This window comes from Eriocheir sinensis, chromosome 24 (genome assembly GCF_024679095.1).
Source record: "Eriocheir sinensis breed Jianghai 21 chromosome 24, ASM2467909v1, whole genome shotgun sequence".
In the NCBI taxonomy this organism is placed as follows: Eukaryota; Metazoa; Arthropoda; class Malacostraca; order Decapoda; family Varunidae; genus Eriocheir; species Eriocheir sinensis.
This window is the reverse complement of record NC_066532.1, coordinates 20,060,383-20,083,414: the sequence shown is the minus strand read 5'-3', so window position 1 is coordinate 20,083,414 and position 23,032 is coordinate 20,060,383. Positions and strand designations below refer to the sequence as shown.

The 23,032-nt window shown below is 37.7% G+C and overlaps 1 long non-coding RNA gene across 25 annotated transcripts in view; it reads left to right on the top strand.

Annotated features, from left to right (window-relative positions):
- Window positions 1-23,032, top strand: part of LOC127003086 (uncharacterized) — an 87,092-nt gene that overhangs the window by 15,428 nt on the left and 48,632 nt on the right. For 12 of the 25 annotated variants that reach the window (XR_007756952.1, XR_007756960.1, XR_007756955.1 and 9 more), the window contains exons 1-4: window positions 6,430-6,517; window positions 6,799-6,900; window positions 14,804-14,886; window positions 16,279-16,362. This is a non-coding gene — a long non-coding RNA (uncharacterized LOC127003086). The other 13 variants (XR_007756954.1, XR_007756937.1, XR_007756943.1 and 10 more) reach the window with 13 other exon arrangements.

The following is a 23,032-nucleotide window of genomic DNA, read 5'->3' as shown; positions in this document are numbered from 1 at the left end:
GTTGTATTCTGTTGTATTCTCTTTTATTCTGTTGTATTCTGTTGTATTCTCTTTTATTCTGTTGTATTCTGTTGTATTCTCTTTTATTCTGTTGTATTCTGTTGTATTATCTTTTATTCTGTTGTATTCTCTTTTATTCTGTTGTATTCTCTTTTATTCTGTTGTATTCTGTTGTATTCTCTTTTATTCTGTTGTATTCTGTTGTATTCTCTTTTATTCTGTTGTATTCTGTTGTATTATCTTTTATTCTGTTGTATTCTGTTGTATTCTGTTGTATTCTCTTTTATTCTGTTTTATTCTGTTGTATTCTCTTTTATTCTGTTGTATTCTCTTTTATTCTGTTGTATTCTGTTGTATTCTCTTTTATTCTGTTGTATTCTCTTTTATTCTGTTGTATTCTCTTTTATTCTGTTGTATTCTGTTGTATTCTCTTTTATTCTGTTGTATTCTCTTTTATTCTGTTGTATTCTGTTGTATTCTCTTTTATTCTGTTGTATTCTGTTGTATTCTCTTTTATTCTGTTGTATTCTGTTGTATTCTCTTTTATTCTGTTGTATTCTGTTGTATTCTCTTTTATTCTGTTGTATTCTGTTGTATTATCTTTTATTCTGTTGTATTCTGTTGTATTCTCTTTTATTCTGTTGTATTCTGTTGTATTCTCTTTTATTCTGTTGTATTCTGTTGTATTCTCTTTTATTCTGTTGTATTCTCTTTTATTCTGTTGTATTCTCTTTTATTCTGTTGTATTCTGTTGTATTCTCTTTTATTCTGTTGTATTCTCTTTTATTCTGTTGTATTCTGTTGTATTCTCTTTTATTCTGTTGTATTCTGTTGTATTCTCTTTTATTCTGTTGTATTCTGTTGTATTCTCTTTTATTCTGTTGTATTCTGTTGTATTCTCTTTTATTCTGTTGTATTCTGTTGTATTCTCTTTTATTCTGTTGTATTCTGTTGTATTCTCTTTTATTCTGTTGTATTCTCTTTTATTCTGTTGTATTCTGTTGTATTCTGTTGTATTCTCTTTTATTCTGTTGTATTCTGTTGTATTCTCTTTTATTCTGTTGTATTCTCTTTTATTCTGTTGTATTCTGTTGTATTCTCTTTTTTTCTGTTGTATTCTGTTGTATTCTCTTTTATTCTGTTGTATTCTGTTGTATTCTCTTTTATTCTGTTGTATTCTGTTGTATTCTCTTTTATTCTGTTGTATTCTGTTGTATTCTCTTTTATTCTGTTGTATTCTGTTGTATTCTCTTTTATTCTGTTGTATTCTGTTGTATTCTCTTTTATTCTGTTGTATTCTGTTGTATTCTCTTTTATTCTGTTGTATTCTGTTGTATTCTCTTTTATTCTGTTGTATTCTGTTGTATTCTCTTTTATTCTGTTGTATTCTGTTGTATTCTCTTTTATTCTGTTGTATTCTGTTGTATTCTCTTTTATTCTGTTGTATTCTCTTTTATTCTGTTGTATTCTGTTGTATTCTCTTATTCTGTTGTATTCTGTTGTATTCTCTTTTATTCTGTTGTATTCTGTTGTATTCTCTTTTATTCTGTTGTATTCTGTTGTATTCTCTTTTATTCTGTTGTATTCTCTTTTATTCTGTTGTATTCTCTTTTATTCTGTTGTATTCTGTTGTATTCTCTTTTATTCTGTTGTATTCTGTTGTATTCTCTTTTATTCTGTTGTATTCTCTTTTATTCTGTTGTATTCTCTTTTATTCTGTTGTATTCTGTTGTATTCTCTTTTATTCTGTTGTATTCTCTTTTATTCTGTTGTATTCTGTTGTATTCTCTTTTATTCTGTTGTATTCTGTTGTATTCTCTTTTATTCTGTTGTATTCTGTTGTATTCTCTTTTATTCTGTTGTATTCTGTTGTATTCTCTTTTATTCTGTTGTATTCTGTTGTATTCTCTTTTATTCTGTTGTATTCTCTTTTATTCTGTTGTATTCTGTTGTATTCTCTTTTATTCTCTTTTATTCTGTTGTATTCTGTTGTATTCTGTTGTATTCTCTTTTATTCTGTTGTATTCTCTTTTATTCTGTTGTATTCTGTTGTATTCTCTTTTATTCTGTTGTATTCTCTTTTATTCTGTTGTATTCTCTTTTATTCTGTTGTATTCTCTTTTATTCTGTTGTATTCTGTTGTATTCTCTTTTATTCTGTTGTATTCTGTTGTATTCTCTTTTATTCTGTTGTATTCTGTTGTATTCTCTTTTATTCTGTTGTATTCTGTTGTATTCTCTTTTATTCTGTTGTATTCTCTTTTATTCTGTTGTATTCTGTTGTATTCTCTTTTATTCTGTTGTATTCTGTTGTATTCTCTTTTATTCTGTTGTATTCTGTTGTATTCTCTTTTATTCTGTTGTATTCTGTTGTATTCTCTTTTATTCTGTTGTATTCTGTTGTATTCTCTTTTATTCTGTTGTATTCTGTTGTATTCTCTTGTATTCTCTTTTATTCTGTTGTATTCTGTTGTATTCTCTTTTATTCTGTTGTATTCTGTTGTATTCTCTTTTATTCTGTTGTATTCTCTGTTGTATTCTCTTTTATTCTATTTGTATTCTGTTGTATTCTCTTTTATTCTGTTGTATTCTGTTGTATTCTCTTTTATTCTGTTGTATTCTGTTTATTCTGTTGTATTCTCTTTATTCTCTTTTATTCTGTTGTATTCTCTTTTATTCTGTTGTATTCTGTTGTATTCTCTTTTATTCTGTTGTATTCTCTTTTATTCTGTTGTATTCTGTTGTATTCTCTTTTATTCTGTTGTATTCTGTTGTATTCTCTTTTATTCTGTTGTATTCTGTTGTATTCTCTTTTATTCTGTTGTATTCTGTTGTATTATCTTTTATTCTGTTGTATTCTGTTGTATTCTCTTTTATTCTGTTGTATTCTGTTGTATTATCTTTTATTCTGTTGTATTCTCTTTTATTCTGTTGTATTCTCTTTTATTCTGTTGTATTCTGTTGTATTCTCTTTTATTCTGTTGTATTCTGTTGTATTCTCTTTTATTCTGTTGTATTCTGTTGTATTATTTTATTCTGTTGTATTCTCTATTATTCTGTTGTATTCTCTTTTATTCTGTTGTATTCTCTTATTCTGTTGTATTCTGTTGTATTCTCTTTTATTCTGTTGTATTCTGTTGTATTATCTTTTATTCTGTTGTATTCTGTTGTATTATCTTTTATTCTGTTGTATTCTGTTGTATTATCTTTTATTCTGTTGTATTCTGTTGTATTCTCTTTTATTCTGTTGTATTCTGTTGTATTCTCTTTTATTCTGTTGTATTCTCTTTTATTCTGTTGTATTCTCTTTTATTCTGTTGTATTCTCTTGTATTCTGTTGTATTCTGTTGTATTCTCTTTTATTCTGTTGTATTCTCTTTTATTCTGTTGTATTCTGTTGTATTCTCTTTTATTCTGTTGTATTCTGTTGTATTATCTTTTATTCTGTTGTATTCTCTTTTATTCTGTTGTATTCTGTTGTATTATCTTTTATTCTGTTGTATTCTGTTGTATTCTCTTTTATTCTGTTGTATTCTGTTGTATTCTCTTTTATTCTGTTGTATTCTGTTGTATTCTCTTTTATTCTGTTGTATTCTGTTGTATTCTCTTTTATTCTGTTGTATTCTGTTGTATTCTCTTTTATTCTGTTGTATTCTGTTGTATTCTCTTTTATTCTGTTGTATTCTGTTGTATTCTCTTTTATTCTGTTGTATTCTGTTGTATTCTCTTTTATTCTGTTGTATTCTCTTTTATTCTGTTGTATTCTGTTGTATTCTCTTGTATTCTGTTGTATTCTCTTTTATTCTGTTGTATTCTGTTGTATTCTGTTGTATTCTCTTTTATTCTGTTGTATTCTCTTTTATTCTGTTGTATTCTGTTGTATTCTCTTTTATTCTGTTGTATTCTGTTGTATTATCTTTTATTCTGTTGTATTCTGTTGTATTCTCTTTTATTCTGTTGTATTCTGTTGTATTCTCTTTTATTCTGTTGTATTCTTTTGTATTCTGTTGTATTCTGTTGTATTATCTTTTATTCTGTTGTATTCTGTTGTATTCTCTTTTATTCTGTTGTATTCTGTTGTATTCTGTTGTATTATCTTTTATTCTGTTGTATTCTTTTGTATTCTGTTGTATTATCTTTTATTCTGTTGTATTCTGTTGTATTCTCTTTTATTCTGTTGTATTCTGTTGTATTCTCTTTTATTCTGTTGTATTCTGTTGTATTCTCTTTTATTCTGTTGTATTCTCTTTTATTCTGTTGTATTCTGTTGTATTATCTTTTTTTCTGTTGTATTCTCTTTTATTCTGTTGTATTCTGTTGTATTATCTTTTATTCTGTTGTATTCTCTTTTATTCTGTTGTATTCTGTTGTATTCTCTTTGTTTTTCTGTTGTTTTCTTATGTTTTCTGTTGTTTTTCTTTTGCTTTCTGTTGTTTTTCTGTTGTTTTCTTTTGTTTTATGTTGTTTTTCTGTTATTTTCTGTTGTTTTTCTGTTGTTTTCTTTTGTTTTGTGTTGTTTTTCTTTTGCTTTCTGTTGTTTTTCTGTTGTTTTCCGTTATTTTTCTGTTGTTTTTCTGTTGTTTTCTAATCTTTTCTGTTGTTTTTCTGTTGTTTTCCGTTATTTTTCTGTTGTTTTTCTGTTGTTTTCTAATGTTTTCTGTTGTTTTTTTGTTGTTTTCTTTTGTTTTCTGTTATTTCTGCTGTTTTCTATTGTTGTTTTTCTTTTGTTTCCTGTTGTTTTTCTGTTGTTTCTTGTTGTTTTTCTGTTGTTTCCCGTTGTTTTCTGTTGTTTTTTCTGTTGTTCTCTGTTGTTTCCTGTTGTTTTCTGTTCTATTCTGTTGTATTTTAATGTATTCTGTTCTATTCCGTTGTTTTTCTGTTGTTTCCTGTTGTTTCTTGTTGTTTTTCTGTTGTTTCCCGTTTTTTCTGTTGTTTTCTGTTGTTTCCTGCTGTTTTCTGTTCTATTCTGTTGTATTCTGTTGTATTTTAATGTATTATGTTCTATTCCGTTGTTTTTTGTTGTATTCTGTTGTATTCTGTTGTATTTTAATGTATTATGTTCTATTCCGTTGTTTTTTGTTGTATTCTGTTGTATTCTGTTGTATTTTAATGTATTATGTTCTATTCCGTTGTTTTTTGTTGTATTCTGTTGTATTTTAATGTATTCTGTTGTCTATTCTGTTGTATTCCAGTGGTGTATCAGAATTGGTGTACGTTTAGAAATAAGGGACGTTTATGCATTTTTTTCATTGACTTGGAAAAAACACAAACGTTTGCTTAATTATGGACGAACGGCTTCGAGTTGCCTCGTGCAATATCAGGTAATGTGGCCTAAATACTGACCACTGGGGGGCGTGGACTATTACAACATAATTTAGAGGTGTGCCGGCAGGTGTGTGAGGTGCCAGGTCAGGTGTGCCAGCGTTAGTTACCCCGTTATGAGCGATCCTAACACCCGCGTCATCGGGGGCCGCCGGAACTGAGCCCAGCCCCGTACAGACAGTTTTTCTTACGTTGTGTCACTAATTATCGTTTGCAAGAGTCGCCACAACGCCCCACGCATTCACTGTCGATGGGGAAAGGCTTTCCTACACTGGCGTTAGCGTAGATGATGTAATATTGCAGAAAACAAGCTCAAATGTTCTCGGCGGGCGGAGCGGGGCGGGGCGGGGCAGTTTGACATTCACCTCGTAACAAAATTTTCGTCTTCACGGCTAAAATACATCTTTCCTGCACTGGTCTCATATATCCACGTGTGCACGGGCGTGGAAGGCTGACGTGGGTGTACGGGCGTGATCTTAAGTGTCTTCCTTTTTGAGAAAATAAGGATATATATTTTTCGTGGCGGGCTGGGACAGTAACCTACCCCGTAACATATTTTTTCTTTTTCACGGCTAAAATACATCTTTCCTGCACTAATCTCATGTATCCACGTATGCACGGGCGTGGAAGGCTGTCGTGGGAATTGAACTCGGGCTCTCTCGTTTGTGAGCCGAGTGTGCACTAACCACTGCACGAAGCCCCCTGCTGGGTTGGGAGGGGGCGGTTAGTTTGCATATGGACATTTTTGTGGTGTAGTGGGCTTGTGTAATAGTGGTTTAGGTCTGGTAATTCCTTGTATTTTACAGAAACCACTACATGCCGGAGATGACCCGCCCTGCCCGCCACGCCCCACCTTCCTGGCCTGCCCGCCCCCTGGCATAAATTGGTAAGAAATGCCTGCTGTTAATGGATATTCCAGTCCATAGCTATGTGGGGTGTGTTGTTATAAATACCCTTGACTTGCATCCCTGTACTGTAAGATTCAAAACAATTCTAACCTAACCTTGGGAGTAGGAGTTAGGTAGCATATTAGCTTTGCATACCAATTTTGAGACACTGACTGTTCATTTCTGATAAATATATGATGCCTGCTATTATTTATAAGGTTATAGTTTCCAGACAACCCTAAATGACCGACTCTTCCATGCCTGAGATGACCCGCCCTGCCCTGCGTCATGACCTCCCGGCATACATTGGTAAGAAATGCATACCACTGTTGATGGTTACACAAGCCCATAGCTGTGTGAGGGGTGATTTTTTCTCATTTTTCTTGCTTAGAGGGACCATTACGAAACATGATCCCTCGCTGCTACCGCCGGGTCAATAAAAAAAGAAAACTAACCTAATCTAACCCCGTCTGAGAATTTACTCTGAAAATTTCTCGTATTCCATTTGTACCTTGATTCCTTGGTACTACTTATTTCTGCTTTGGTCAGTATATGATGCTCTTTATTATGGGGATGCTGCTATTTTACAGAAACCGTGCGCTGAATGGGTGACTTTTCAATGCTGGAGGTCCACTCCCTGACCCCCCGCCCTGCCCCGCCTCGCATGTCACGACCTGCCCCTGCGTCAGTTGGTAAGTAATGCATAGTACTGTTAATGGTTATCCAGCACACAGCTAGGTGGGCATTATTGTTGTCATATATATTACCCATGAGCTGGTTCTGTTTAAAGCAAGAATTATTACCTCATAAAACCTAACGTGTGCCGCTGATGCAATACATTGTCCGAGGTGTGATCGGATCGCTAGGAAGTTTAGTGTTATTTAATTCTAACCTAACCTAATGAACAAGACCTAACATGACACCTGACTGACCTGTGTCTCTGCCAGAATACAATGGCTGTTATAAAACTTTTCGGTTTTTTTTTTCAGAAGTTTTCAATATTCTGTAAGCTGTTAGTTAGTATTAATGAAATGCCAGAATTTTCTCTTCACAACACTCCCACACGACAAACCGCGTGTAACGAAACACACGAGAAATTAATCCAGACAAGGAAAGGTTTGCCGGCGCCGGGGATCGAACCCGCGACCAGCGTAACGGGAGAGCTACTCCTTTACCAGTCGGCCAAAGAGGTACCCCCCTGGCTAAGTGGGTTATGCGAGGCTCGCCCATCAGGCAAGTCGTGTCACTACATTAAGATACTAACATAATGTATTAAACCTCCTGTGAAACGTCGCTAATATGTATATTGTATACCCTTACCACCGTCAGGGTAAGTGTCAGGGAGGGATTTTTAAGTGTCTTCCACCAAATTGTCTGAGGTGGTGGGCACTTTTTTCCTTATATATATGATGAGTGTATTTACTCATGAGAATATTGTTTACATGAGTTAGTTTACTTTTTCAACTCTTAAGCTGAATTACAATTATTAGATTTAAAACCTCAATTCCACCAACAGTTATAAATACTGTTAATCTTATAGCTCAGTTCAAATTACAGCTACTCTTCCTCGCACTCGGTCTCCTCACTTTGCGCGGTGCCAGCCGCACGAGCAGCCTCCCGCCCCGGGCCTCCACCACCTGTGGTGTCGCGACGGGCGGCCTCGTGAGCACAACACATGGCCCTCAGGGCGTCGACACTGCCGATTGAGTCACACGCCTGGTACACTTGTTGCCTCAGTGTCACGTCAGCAGCAGTATGGGGCGGAGGCCGATGCACAACTGCAGTACTGCTGGAGGATGACGAATCCGATGCCCTCTCGGCTCCAGTCGGTGATGGCAGCGGTGGGGCGGGTTTTATCGTAATACGTCAGACCGTCCTTGGCCAGCTGGCATATAGTGTCCTGGGCTTGGCGGAATTTCTACTGAAGCTGGTCGTCCCAGTACACGTGTCTTCCGGTTGGTTTCTTCAGTAACTCCCGGAAGGCGTTCATGATCGGCGCGGTGGCGAGGAAGGGGGCGAGCTGGTTTATGAAGCCATACCACGATCTGATGTCCGTGATGGATGGCTTGCCCGGCATGTGGAAGCCCCTGACGTGGGCGTACGGGCGTGATCTTAAGTGTCTTCCTTTGTGAGAAAATAAGGATATATATTTTTCATGGCGGGCTTGGGGCAGATACTTAGCCCGTAACATAGTTTTCGTTTTCACGGCTAAAATAGATCTTTCCTGCACTAGTCTCATGTACCCACGTGTGCACGGGCGTGGAAGGCTAATGGGAGTAGGTGGAATTCGTAATTAGGTCATGTTCGATGTCGAAGAATGGGTAAATGGGGTCAGTAAATTGCGTGGTGATAATTAAAGGGGGCGGGGCTAACGGTAATGGAGGGGGCTAATGGGTGTAGGTGAAACTCGAAAATGGATCATGTGAGGTGTCAAATACTGGAATAATGGGGTCAGTAAATTGCGTGGTGATAATTAAAGGGGCGGGGGTTAATGGTAATTGGGGGGGGGGGCTAATGTGAGTAGGTGAAACTCGAAAATAGGTCATGTGAGGTGTCAAATACTGGGTAAATGGGGTCAGTAAATTGCGTGGTGATAATCAGAGGGGGCGGGGGTGAATGGTAATGGGGGGGGGGGTGCCATTGGGTGTAGATGGAATTCGTAATTTGGTCATGTTCGGTGTCGAATAATGGGTAAATGGGGTCAGTAAATTGCGTGGTGATAATTAAAGGGGGCGGGGGTTAATGGTAATGGGGGGGGGGGCTCATTGGGAGTAGGTGGAATTCGTAATTTGGTCATGTTCGGTGTCGAATAATGGGTAAATGGGGTCAGTAAATTGCGTGGTGATAATTAAAGGGGGTGGGGGCTAATGTTAATGGAGGGGGGCTAATGGAGTACGTGAAACTCGAAAATGGGTCATGTGAGGTGTCAAATACTGGGTTAATGGGGTCAGTAAATTGCATGGTGATAATCAGAGGGGGCAGGGGTTGATAGTAATGGAGGGGGCTAATGGGAGTAGGTGGAATTCGCAATTTGGTCATGTTCGGTGTCGAATAATGGGTAGATGGGGACAGTAAATTGCGTGGTGATAATTAAAGGGGGCGGGGGTTAATGGTAATGGGGGGGCTAATGGGAGTATGTGGAATTCATAATTACGTCATGTTCGGTGTCGAGTAATGGGTAAATGGGGTCAGTAAATTGCGTGGTGATAATTAAAGGGTGCGGGGATTTATGGTAATGGAGGGGGGCCCAATGGGTGCAAGTGAAACTCGAAAATAGGTCATGTTCGGTGTCGAATGATGGGTAAATGGGGTCAGTAAATTGCGTGGTGATAATTAAAAAAGGCGGGGGTTAATGGTAATGGGGGGGGGGCCATTGGGAGTAGGTGGAAATCGTAATTAGGTCATGTTCGGTGGCGAATAAGGGGTAAATAGGGTCAGTAAATTGCGTACTGATAATTAAAAGGGGCGGGGGTTAACGGTAATGGGGGGGGGCTAATGGGAGTAGGTGTAATTCGTAATTACCACGGCCTGATCATGTGCTAGACTCATGATATGTATTCACCAAGGCCTGATCATGTACTAGACTCGTGATATGGATTCACCATGGCCCGATCATGTGCTAGACTCGTGGTATGAGTTCACCATGGCCTGATCATGTGCTGGACTCTTTTATTCTGTTGTATTCTCTTTTATTCTGTTGTATTCTGTTGTATTCTCTTTTATTCTGTTGTATTCTCTTTTATTCTGTTGTATTCTGTTGTATTCTCTTTTATTCTGTTGTATTCTGTTGTATTATCTTTTATTCTGTTGTATTCTGTTGTATTCTCTTTTATTCTGTTGTATTCTGTTGTATTATCTTTTATTCTGTTGTATTCTCTTTTATTCTGTTGTATTCTCTTTTATTCTGTTGTATTCTGTTGTATTATCTTTTATTCTGTTGTATTCTCTTTTATTCTGTTGTATTCTGTTGTATTCTCTTTTATTCTGTTGTATTCTGTTGTATTCTCTTTTATTCTGTTGTATTCTGTTGTATTCTCTTTTATTCTGTTGTATTATCTTTTATTCTGTTGTATTCTGTTGTATTCTCTTTTATTCTGGTGTATTCTGTTGTATTCTCTTTTATTCTGTTGTATTCTGTTGTATTCTCTTTTATTCTGTTGTATTCTGTTGTATTCTCTTTTATTCTGTTGTATTCTGTTGTATTCTCTTTTATTCTGTTGTATTCTGTTGTATTATCTTTTATTCTGTTGTATTCTGTTGTATTCTCTTTTATTCTGTTGTATTCTGTTGTATTATCTTTTATTCTGTTGTATTCTGTTGTATTCTGTTGTATTCTCTTTTATTCTGTTGTATTCTCTTTTATTCTGTTGTATTCTCTTTTATTCTGTTGTATTCTGTTGTATTCTCTTTTATTCTGTTGTATTCTGTTGTATTCCCTTTTTTCTGTTGTATTCTGTTGTATTCTCTTTTATTCTGTTGTATTCTGTTGTATTCTCTTTTATTCTGTTGTATTCTGTTGTATTCTCTTTTATTCTGTTGTATTCTGTTGTATTATCTTTTATTCTGTTGTATTCTGTTGTATTCTCTTTTATTCTGTTGTATTCTGTTGTATTATCTTTTATTCTGTTGTATTCTGTTGTATTCTCTTTTATTCTGTTGTATTCTCTTTTATTCTGTTGTATTCTGTTGTATTCTCTTTTATTCTGTTGTATTCTCTTGTATTCTGTTGTATTCTCTTGTATTCTGTTGTATTCTGTTGTATTCTCTTTTATTCTGTTGTATTCTGTTGTATTCTCTTTTATTCTGTTGTATTCTGTTGTATTCTCTTTTATTCTGTTGTATTCTGTTGTATTCTCTTTTATTCTGTTGTATTCTGTTGTATTATCTTTTATTCTGTTGTATTCTGTTGTATTCTCTTTTATTCTGTTGTATTCTGTTGTATTCTGTTGTATTCTGTTGTATTCTCTTTTATTCTGTTGTATTCTGTTGTATTCTGTTGTATTCTCTTTTATTCTGTTGTATTCTGTTGTATTCTCTTTTATTCTGTTGTATTCTGTTGTATTCTCTTTTATTCTGTTGTATTCTGTTGTATTCTCTTTTATTCTGTTGTATTCTCTTTTATTCTGTTGTATTCTGTTGTATTCTCTTTTATTCTGTTGTATTCTCTTTTATTCTGTTGTATTCTGTTGTATTCTGTTGTATTCTCTTTTATTCTGTTGTATTCTCTTTTATTCTGTTGTATTCTCTTTTATTCTGTTGTATTCTGTTGTATTCTCTTTTATTCTGTTGTATTATCTTTTATTCTGTTGTATTCTGTTGTATTCTCTTTTATTCTGTTGTATTCTGTTGTATTCTCTTTTATTCTGTTGTATTCTGTTGTATTCTCTTTTATTCTGTTGTATTCTCTTTTATTCTGTTGTATTCTGTTGTATTCTCTTTTATTCTGTTGTATTCTGTTGTATTCTCTTTTATTCTGTTGTATTCTGTTGTATTCTCTTTTATTCTGTTGTATTCTGTTGTATTATCTTTTATTCTGTTGTATTCTGTTGTATTATCTTTTATTCTGTTGTATTCTCTTTTATTCTGTTGTATTCTCTTTATTCTGTTGTATTCTGTTGTATTCTCTTTTATTCTGTTGTATTCTCTTTTATTCTGTTGTATTCTGTTGTATTCTCTTTTATTCTGTTGTATTCTGTTGTATTCTCTTTTATTCTGTTGTATTCTGTTGTATTCTCTTGTATTCTGTTGTATTCTCTTTTATTCTGTTGTATTCTGTTGTATTCTCTTTTATTCTGTTGTATTCTCTTTTATTCTGTTGTATTCTGTTGTATTCTCTTTTATTCTGTTGTATTCTGTTGTATTCTCTTTTATTCTGTTGTATTCTCTTTTTTTCTGTTGTATTCTCTTTTATTCTGTTGTATTCTGTTGTATTATCTTTTATTCTGTTGTATTCTGTTGTATTCTCTTTTATTCTGTTGTATTCTGTTGTATTATCTTTTATTCTGTTGTATTCTGTTGTATTCTGTTGTATTATCTTTTATTCTGTTGTATTCTGTTGTATTCTCTTTTATTCTGTTGTATTCTGTTGTATTCTCTTTTATTCTGTTGTATTCTGTTGTATTCTCTTTTATTCTGTTGTATTCTGTTGTATTCTCTTTTATTCTGTTGTATTCTGTTGTATTATCTTTTTTTCTGTTGTATTCTCTTTTATTCTGTTGTATTCTGTTGTATTATCTTTTATTCTGTTGTATTCTCTTTTATTCTGTTGTATTCTGTTGTATTCTCTTTGTTTTTCTGTTGTTTTCTTATGTTTTCTGTTGTTTTTCTTTTGCTTTCTGTTGTTTTTCTGTTGTTTTCTTTTGTTTTATGTTGTTTTTCTGTTATTTTCTGTTGTTTTCGGTTGTTTTCTTTTGTTTTGTGTTGTTTTTCTTTTGCTTTCTGTTGTTTTTCTGTTGTTTTCCGTTATTTTTCTGTTGTTTTTCTGTTGTTTTCTAATCTTTTCTGTTGTTTTTCTGTTGTTTTCCGTTATTTTTCTGTTGTTTTTCTGTTGTTTTCCGTTATTTTTCTGTTGTTTTCTAATGTTTTCTGTTGTTTTTCTGTTGTTTTCTGTTCTTTTCTTTTGTTTTTCTGTTGTTTCCTGTTGTTTTTCTTTTGTTTCCTGTTGTTTTTCTGTTGTTTCCTGTTGTTTCTTGTTTTTCTGTTGTTTCCCGTTGTTTTCTGTTGTTTTTTCTGTTGTTCTCTGTTGTTTCCTGTTGTTTTCTGTTCTATTCTGTTCTATTCTGTTGTATTTTAATGTATTCTGTTCTATTCCGTTGTTTTTCTGTTGTTTCCTGTTGTTTCTTGTTGTTTTTCTGTTGTTTCCTGTTTTTTCTGTTGTTTTCTGTTGTTTCCTGCTGTTTTCTGTTCTATTCTGTTGTATTCTGTTGTATTTTAATGTATTATGTTCTATTCCATTGTTTTTTGTTGTATTCTGTTGTATTCTGTTGTATTTTAATGTATTATGTTCTATTCCGTTGTTTTTTGTTGTATTCTGTTGTATTCTGTTGTATTTTAATGTATTATGTTCTATTCCGTTGTTTTTTGTTGTATTCTGTTGTATTTTAATGTATTCTGTTGTCTATTCTGTTGTATTCCAGTGGTGTATCAGAATTGGTGTACGTTTAGAAATAAGGGACGTTTATGCATTTTTTCATTGACTTGGAAAAAACACAAACGTTTGCTTAATTATGGACGAACGGCTTCGAGTTGCCTCGTGCAATATCAGGTAATGTGGCCTAAATACTGACCACTGGGGGGCGTGGACTATTACAACATAATTTAGAGGTGTGCCGGCAGGTGTGTGAGGTGCCAGGTCAGGTGTGCCAGCGTTAGTTACCCCGTTAGGAGCGATTCTAACACCCGCGTCATCGGGGGCCGCCGGACCTGAGCCCAGCCCCGTACAGACAGTTTTTCTTACGTTGTGTCACTAATTGTCGTTTGCAAGAGTCGCCACAACGCCCCACGCATTCACTGTCGATGGGGAAAGGCTTTCCTACACTGGCGTTAGCGTAGATGATGTAATATTGCAGAAAACAAGCTCAAATATTCTCGGCGGGCGGGGCGGGGCGGGGCGGGGCAGTTTGACATTTTCGTCTTCACGGCTAAAATACATCTTTCCTGCACTAGTCTCATATATCCACGTGTGCACGGGCGTGGAAGGCTGACGTGGGCGTACGGGCGTGATCTTAAGTGTCTTCCTTTTTGAGAAAATAAGGATATATATTTTTCGTGGCGGGCTGGGACAGTAACCTAGCCCGTAACATATTTTTTTCGTCTTCACGGCTAAAATACATCTTTCCTGCACTAGTCTCATATATCCACGTGTGCACGAGCGTGGAAGGCTGATGTGGGCGTACGGGCGTGATCTTAAGTGTCTTCCTTTTTGAGAAAATAAGGATATATATTTTTCGTGGCGGGCTGGGACAGTAACCTACCCCGTAACATATTTTTTCGTTTTCACGGCTAAAATACATCTTTCCTGCACTAATCTCATATATCCACGTGTGCACAGGCGTGGAAGACTGACATGGGCGTACGGGCGTGATCTTAAGTTGCTTCCTTTTTGAGAAAATAAGGATATATATTTTTCGTGGCGGGCTTGGGCAGAAACCTAACCCGTAACATTTTTTGTTTTCACGGCTAAAATACATCTTTCCTGCACTACTCTCATATATCCACGTGTGCACGGGGGTGGAAGGCTGACGTGGGTGTACGGGCGTGATCTTTAGTGTCTTTCTTTTTGAGAAAATAAGCATATATATTTTTCGTGGCGGGCTTGGGCAGAAACCTAACCCGTAACATTTTTTGTTTTCACGGGTAAAATACATCTTTCCTGCACTAATCTCATGTATCCACGTGTGCACGGGCGTGGAAGGCTGTCGTATGAATCGAACTCGAGCTCTCTCGTTTGTGAGCCGAGTGTGCTGACCACTGCACCACGAAGCCCCCTGCTGGGTTGGGGGGGGGGGGTTAGTTTGCATATGTGGACATTTTTTGTGGTGTGTAGTGGGCTGGTGTAATAGTGGTTTAGGTCTGGTAATTCCTTGTATTTTACAGAAACCACTACATGCTTGAGATGCCCCGTTAACACCTCGCCCCGCCCCCACCTTCCTGGCCTGCCCGCCCCCTGGCATAAATTGGTACGAAATGCCTGCTGTTAATGGATATTCCAGTCCATAGCTATGTGGGGTGTGTTGTTATATATATCTTTGACCATAGCTGGGCGTTATCGCGATACTTTATCGCTGATAACAAAATCGGATTATCAACCATCCGCTACTTATTTAAATATATATCGGTATCCTCGTTACTTTTGTAACCAAACTAGCGATAATCGCTACTTTTTTTCCGCCTCTCAGAAAAAAAATGTTGTCTCCTTACTGCGCATGCGTGGCCCGGTGTTGTATGAAAAAACTTCGGGGTATGAAATATCTTCGGTGATGAGATTTCATACTTAGGTCATGAAAATTAATACACTAGGGTATTTTTTTTATGCTAATCAAAAATCAATATATCATAGAGAAAAATCATTTAACTTTGCCCCAAAAATGATTATTCACTGCCTCAAATTTGATATTCCATATTCGTTGGTGAGCATGTCATGGTATTGAAGGCACCCGGTGTTGTGTTATTTGGTGTCCCATCCTCAAAAGCTGGCGCTTTTGTGTACAAACACTGGTCTCTCGTGAACTGCGCATGCTCAGACCATTAAGTGTAGACCTGTACAGTCTCACAATGTATTTTTAACACATTAAGAGCTGCTGGAAAGCTGAATCAAACATACAGTACCACCATCCTTGCTGTTTCTAGAACGACGTACACTCTGTACATATAAATACAACTCGTACAGAGTGTCGTTCTAGAAACAGCGAGGATGGTGGTAGTTGTACTATATGTTTGATTCAGCCTTCCAGCAACTCTTAATTGTGGTTTAAAAGCTTTGTGAGACTGTACAGGTCTACGCTTGCTGGTCTGAGCATGCACCGTTCACGAGAGACCAGTGTTTGTAAACAATTTTTGACGGTGGGGACGCCAAATAACACAACACCGGTTCAGGCATTTCTAGTATTAACATCCATATGTACGTGTCAACGTGTGGTTTTAAGGTTTTGTAAGTTTCCTAAAATACAGATAATGAAAATTTGAATTCATCAATGTTGTTCTATCTGAAATATCAATATAGTATCGTTTTCGCCTATTGGACTTATCGCTAGCTAGTATCAGAATTGTGGATTTATATCGGGTATCGGTTATCGGTTATCGCGTATATTTGTGTCTCTAGTTAACGAATATCGGTTATCGCCGTTAAGGTTTTTCATTATCAGTTATCGGTTATCGGGAATAAGGTTTTCTGTTATCGTGCCTAGCTATGCCTTTGACTTGCATCCCTTTACTGTATGATTCAAAACAATTCTAACCTAACCTTGGGAGTAGTAGTTAGGTAGCATATTAGCTTTGCATACCAATTTTGAGACACTGACTGTTCATTTCTAATAAATATATGATGCCTGTTATTATTTATAAGGTTATAGTTTCCAGAAACCCCTAAATGACCGACTCTTCCATGCCTGAGATGACCCGCCCTGCCCTGCGTCATGACCTCCCGGCATACATTGGTAAGAAATGCATACCACTGTTGATGGTTACACAAGCCCATAGCTGTGTGGGCTTTGTTGTGTTCATGCATAGTTACCCTTGAACTGCTTCCTCTATTACTAACCCGGTAGCAGTGGCAGGCCAAATTTGTGGCTTTACCGTGTAGCAGTGGCAGGCCAAATTTGTGGCTTTACCGTGTAGCTGCGACGGGCCAAATTTGTGGCTTTACCGTGTAGCTGCGACGGGCCAAATTTGTGGCTTTACCGTGTAGCAGTGACGGGCCAAATTTGTGGCCTTACTGTGTAGCAGTGACGGGCCAAATTTGTGGCTTTACCGTGTAGCTGCGACGGGCCAAATTTGTGGCTTTACCGTGTAGCAGTGACGGGCCAAATTTGTGGCCTTACTGTGTAGCAGTGACGGGCCAAATTTGTGGCTTTACCGTGTAGCAGTGACGGGCCAAATTTGTGGCTTTACCGTGTAGCAGTGACGAGCCAAATTTGTGGCTTTACCGTGTAGCGGCGACGGGCCAAATTTGTGGCTTTACCGTGTAGCAGTGACGGGCCAAATTTGTGGCCTTACCTTGTAGCAGCGACGGACCAAATTTGTGCCATGATATAAACCCCCCAAAAATAGATGATGCATAAACTGATCACAAATGCTTTGATATACATTATGAAATGGTTTGTGTGAGGGGTGATTTTTTCTCATTTTTTTTGCTTGAGGACCATTAAGAAACATGATCCCTGCCACCACCGGGTTAAGTTAAAGTTTTCTAAAGAAAGAATTGCTACATTACATTTGTAAGTCACTGACACAACAAAAACACTCACCACCATCACTTTGTTGATGCGTCATGGACAGCGATATTAGGTAGGGTTAGATACACGGGAGCCAAGGTTCAGAGGAGCTGCCTCGTGCAGGCCTACTGGCCTCTTGCAGACTCCTATGTTCTTATGTCACTGGACGAGGTGGAAGGACGCCTGGGTGCCATAGTAGGGGTCAAAATGCGGTGTATGTATTCCAGAGAAACGTTCCACTCACAGTGCTGGCTAGCTTCAGACTGAGGAGAAAGACAGTTAAATCAAACATATTGCATTAGTCAAATGTATCTACTTAACCCTTTCATTGCTAAGTGCTCACAGTTAGACTATCCCCTCAGGCGCGCTCGGGCACCCCAGCGGGGGAAGGAATCTTTTTAACCGCTGTGTCTCAAAAACTATTCATCACAGCTACAAAACAAAAACACCATTGGAAAGAGGAGGCCAAGATCTATACGATTCAGTAATGTAAACCTCTCCTGCGAAAGTACAGGCACGTTGAGGGGGTGTTGCCTGTGAAGACGTACATTTATACATGCGCGACGGTCAGCCGCAAGGCAACTACTGTAGATCTCTTGATGATGGGGTGCTGGCAGGGCAGTATTGCCAACTGCAATATTTACAACTATTTGGTCAAAATATCAGTCATGTGAACCTATGCAAAAATGTCGCTATATTGGACAACAACATCCACCAGTTGCTCGTCCATAGATTTTCCGCGCTGGGCTGACATGATTTTCCACCAAATTTAGTGAAGAACACACTCAATTGTCAATCCTGTGTTGTGAGAATTAGTGTTGGAACACTCTCATACACGGGAGATTTGAGTGCGGGTGGAGCTCGCAGGGAGCGTTTAGCACCACCAGCAAATACGCCTAACACTCGCTGCGAGCGTTTAGCAAAGAAAGGGTTGAATATCAACTTGTGTTAAGTCAAAAACGCTTTATTTAAACTCATGTTAATCGAGAGGCGACTGTATGAGTAGTGGGTCGGTGGTAAGTGTGTTTAGCCCAGGGACGTAGGTTCGCACCGAAACACTGAAGGTCATCACATGCCGTCCGGATCTCCAGTCAACCCTTAATTTTCTTGAACCCCAAATTTCAGACAACTATTAAGTCCTACCTTCAAGGATTAGGATTTTCATTGTCTTTCTTGCCTGCTTATAAGACTTCATTTTGCTTCTTTTCCAGAAAAAAAAGATGTGTGTGTGTGTGTGTGCATGCGTGCAAGAGAGAGAGAGAGAGAGAGAGAGATCATGCATTATATATGAAAACATGCAGAATTAAATGGTGCACATAGAGAAACTCACTACGGCCGGGCCAAAACAACACCCCGCGCTGTATCCGAGATCGCCACGCGCGCTAAATTTCAAATGTCGCTATTGAATATAACAAGCTTTCAGCCATAAACTCAACATAATCATCATGCATTATATATGAAAACATGCAGAATTACATGGTGCACATAAAGAAACTCACTACGGCCGGGCCAAAACAACACCCCGCACCGTATCCGAGATCGCCACGCGCGCTAAATTTCAAATGTCGCTATTGAATATAACAAGCTTTCAGCCATAAACTCAACATAATCATCATGTATTATATATGAAAACATGCAGAATTACATGGTGCACATAAAGAAACTCACTACGGCTGGGCCAAAACAACACCCCGCACCGTATCCGAGATCACCACGCTAAATTTCAAATGTCGCTATTGAATATAACAAGCTTTCAGCCATAAACTCAACATAATCATCATGTATTATATATGAAAACATGCAGAATTACATGGTGCACATAAAGAAACTCACTACGGCTGGGCCAAAACAACACCCCGCACCGTATCCGAGATCGCCACGCGCTCTAAATTTCAAATGTCGCTATTGAATATAACAAGCTTTCAGCCATAAACTCAACATAATCATCATGTATTATATATGAAAACATGCAGAATTACATGGTGCACATAAAGAAACTCACTACGGCTGGGCCAAAACAACACCCCGCACCGTATCCGAGATCGCCACGCGCGCTAAATTTCAAATGTCGCTATTGAATATAACAAGCTTTCAGCCATAAACTCAACATAATCATCATGTATTATATATGAAAACATGCAGAATTACATGGTGCTACAGAAGCACTCATTAGAACCAAATTGATCTCTTTTTTTAGCCTTTGCAAGTAGTTAATGTTAGAGTTGGAAGCATCTGACAATCCCATCTTCTTACAGGCCAAGCAGTGCAGAGGAGAAGGAGGAGGAGGAGAAGAAGGAGGAAGAAGAAGAGGAGGATGTGAGTTCTATACATAAAGGCAGATCAATATATAGAAGCTTATGGAGTAGAGGAAATATGTCATTCTATGTATTAAAGAGGATAAGAGGGAGGAGAAGGTTAACTTGTAAATATAGGCAGAAGTTTATGTGCCAAGGAAAATATTTAAATGATTTGTATTATGCATGTATTGAAATGTTATGAACTTGGATGTTTGTATGTATAAGGCTATGGGATTTACTTACAAGGTCTGTGGTGTTTTTTTTTACTTATAAGGTTGTACTTAGGATTTTACTTATAAGTTCTGTGGCTGTGGGTACCTCCTACAAAGCCTTTCTACTATGGCTATTAATTAACAAAATCCTCTTTCTTTCAGCTTGTGTACTGGCTCAGAAAGTAGTTAAAGGGTGCATGTTATCTATGAAGGCTATATCAATAAGTATGGAAGTGTGTTATGGCTATTAACAACAATCTCTCTTTCAGCATGTGTACGGGGTTAGAAAGTTACTTGGCATGTATTGAAATGTCATGCACTGAGAGTATTTACGTAAAGGGTCAGTTATTTCTTATAAGGTACTACGCATGATTTTACATATACAGCCTTTAGTGTTTCTTTAGGTTAAGGTATTTCCTATCCCAGTACGTATAAGAAACTTGGGTATGGATTTATGTGTGAGTTACTGAGTTGCATGTATACTAAAATGTGTATTTGGGATTTTCGTCTTCTGTGTTTTATATATATATATATCCTAAGAATGGTGTTTTGTTGGGAAAGAATGTTATGCACTGGGGTTATTTATATACAAAGTCTGTGGTTATTTCTTCATAAGGTATTTCCTATCCCAGTACGTATAAGGAACTTGGTATGGATTTAAATGTGCGTGTTACTGAGTTGCATGTGTATGTGTATTCAATGTATTGGGGTATATATTGTGTATTGGGGGTATTTATTTCAAGGTTAAAGTACTGAATGGAGGGGAATTTATGTAGGGGAAAGGTCTGTAGTGGGGGTGTCGTAACTAACAACCTCTCCTGCAACAACTCCTACTGGTGCTTGTGTATAGATTTAATTATGTATTGGAGATATGTATTTGAAGGTTAAGATACTGGATGGAAGGGTATTTATGTTGGGGTAATATGATAATGTCTGTAGGGATTTGTCTTAACTTAACAACCCCTTCTGCAATAGCTACTACTACTACTGGTGCTGTCCATAACTTACAACACTTCCGTACTAGGAGTATTAACAAAACCTTTTAATTTCAGCTACCAAGGACAACCTCTGCTGCTCTGGGTATCAACTCCTGCACTCCTGGGACTGGCATAACATCTGCATGCCCTTGTAACAACTCACTCTGCTTCTGCTATTCATAACACCCCGTTCTGCGTCTGCTGTCGTAACAGGGCATGGCTTCTGTATACTAACTCCTGCTCGCATAACCCGCATGGATTTACACTTCTCTCTCTGCTTCTGGCTTTCGTACCTATCAACACATTCTGCGCCTTCCTTCGTAACTAATCCCACGGCTTCTCTGCATGACAACTCCAGCTGCTTACGGCAAAATTTCGCATAACAGCTACTCCTGCTTACGTATGACAATTCTCTCTGGCTTCCATAACAGCACGTATGGCTTTTGCATGTGAACGCATTTCATTTCTGCTGCACACTAACCCACACTGCTGGCTTGAGTATCCTAACGACCTAACCCATTCTGTAAGCTGCCGCCCAGTGCTCCAGGTGACCCCTAACAAGCCTGTCGGATCGGCGTCTAGCGAGGGAGGTTCCGTTCCCCGCTAGAGCTGTCTCCCTTCACCTTAAAAAATATAGTTTGACATAATTTGAGAGCAGCAGTACAGGCCAGGTATCAGAGAGGGGTTCAGGCCTATATGGGGACACCTCTGTTAGGCTTGTACCTCAATAAATAACTAGAAAAAAGTTGGAAAGTGTTAAACAATGACCATACGTTACCTAGTCATGTGTGAATCCTGACTATGGAGGGAGATTATCCTCAAACACGTACGGTTATATATATACATGTCTTTTACCCACCCATGCGTGCAGTACGGGTGGTGAACTCTGACCTCTATGAAATAAATATACGTAACAGGAAAAAAATAAATTGGTTTAAAATATATTTCCCTCATCCATATTCGGCAGCAGATATGTACAGGTTGAAAAAACGGGTTGATATCTGATGTTTGACCCCACAGTTGACCGTTCGTCCCTGCGTCTGGGATCGCTACGTCAACATCTTCGGCCGACGTCTCGACCTTAGGGTTGAGCGTCCATCCCTGCGTCTTTGTGTACCTGCGTTAAAATCTTCACCACCATATGACGTTGAGTCTGGCGGGCGTTGTTTTGGAATCTCGAGACGGCAATTTCCCACGGCTGTTAAGGGTATGGGTCAGGCTGTCATGGGTGGCTGTTACGTAAGCCTTGCCACGGTGTCAAGGCTCGTAAAACCACCCTTGGAAATACTAGCAACACAGCGTATATGGAAAGCCTTCAAGTGATGTAGTGACTCGTGGAAATATTTGCAACCTAACATATTTCACCCAGTGGTGTTTCTTAACGGTCCCTCTAAGCGAGAAAAATGAGAAAAAATCACCCTCACACAAACCATTTCATAATATATATCAAAGCATTTGTGATCACATTATGCATCATCTATTTTGGGGGGGTTATATCGTTGAACAAATTTGGCCATTGCACACGGAAAAGCACAAAATTTGGCGTCTCATACACACGTATAGCCACAAAAAATGGCCCGTCGCTGCTACCGTTTTAAAAAGCATTACTAAGCACATCAGACGCACAGTTGTATGTCTGTTTATTGAGGGGACTGTTTGGGTCTTGTATTTTCTGTTGTATATTTCCAAGGCCAAAAAGGTCAGTAATTGGGTTCTCAATGATGTTTTTTTAGGTTGATGGTACAGAGGAAGGGTCATAAAAGCACCCTTGTCTGTAACTCCCCTGAAAGCATTGTCAATTTATTATTTTTTTTTTTTATTTTATTTATTTTTATTTTTTTTACGTCATGGCCTATTGCGCCGGTAGGCTTCTTCTCGGTGGATCCTGATGGTCGGCCCAAGGCTTCTTCCCGGTGGGGCCTGATGGTCGGCCCAGCCCGTTCTGGCGCAGGCAAGTGTTTATAGTGGTGCCATCTTGCATTGGCTCATGCTGCCCTCCCGGAGCTCATCTTTAATCCTAGAATCTAGAGTCCGGGTTGATAGGTGGTCTTCTGGACAGCATGTGGGTAGTTTTAACCCGGTAGCAGCGGGGATCATGTTTCTTAATGGTCCCTCTAAGCGAGAAAAATGGGAAAAAATCATCACTCACACAAACCATTTCATAATAATATATATCAGCATTTGTGATAAGTTTATGTATCATCTATTTTGGGGGGTTCAAATCATGGCACAAATTTGGCACATCGCTGCTACACGGTAAAGCCACAAATTTGGCCCGTCCCTGCTACCGGGTTAAGCCACTCGGCGGCCTTTGGTGAGTGAAATTTACCCCTCATAGCCAGTGGATAGATGCAACCACATAGATTTCTGATCCCAGTATGTATATTTTGGGGGGGCGGAATATTTT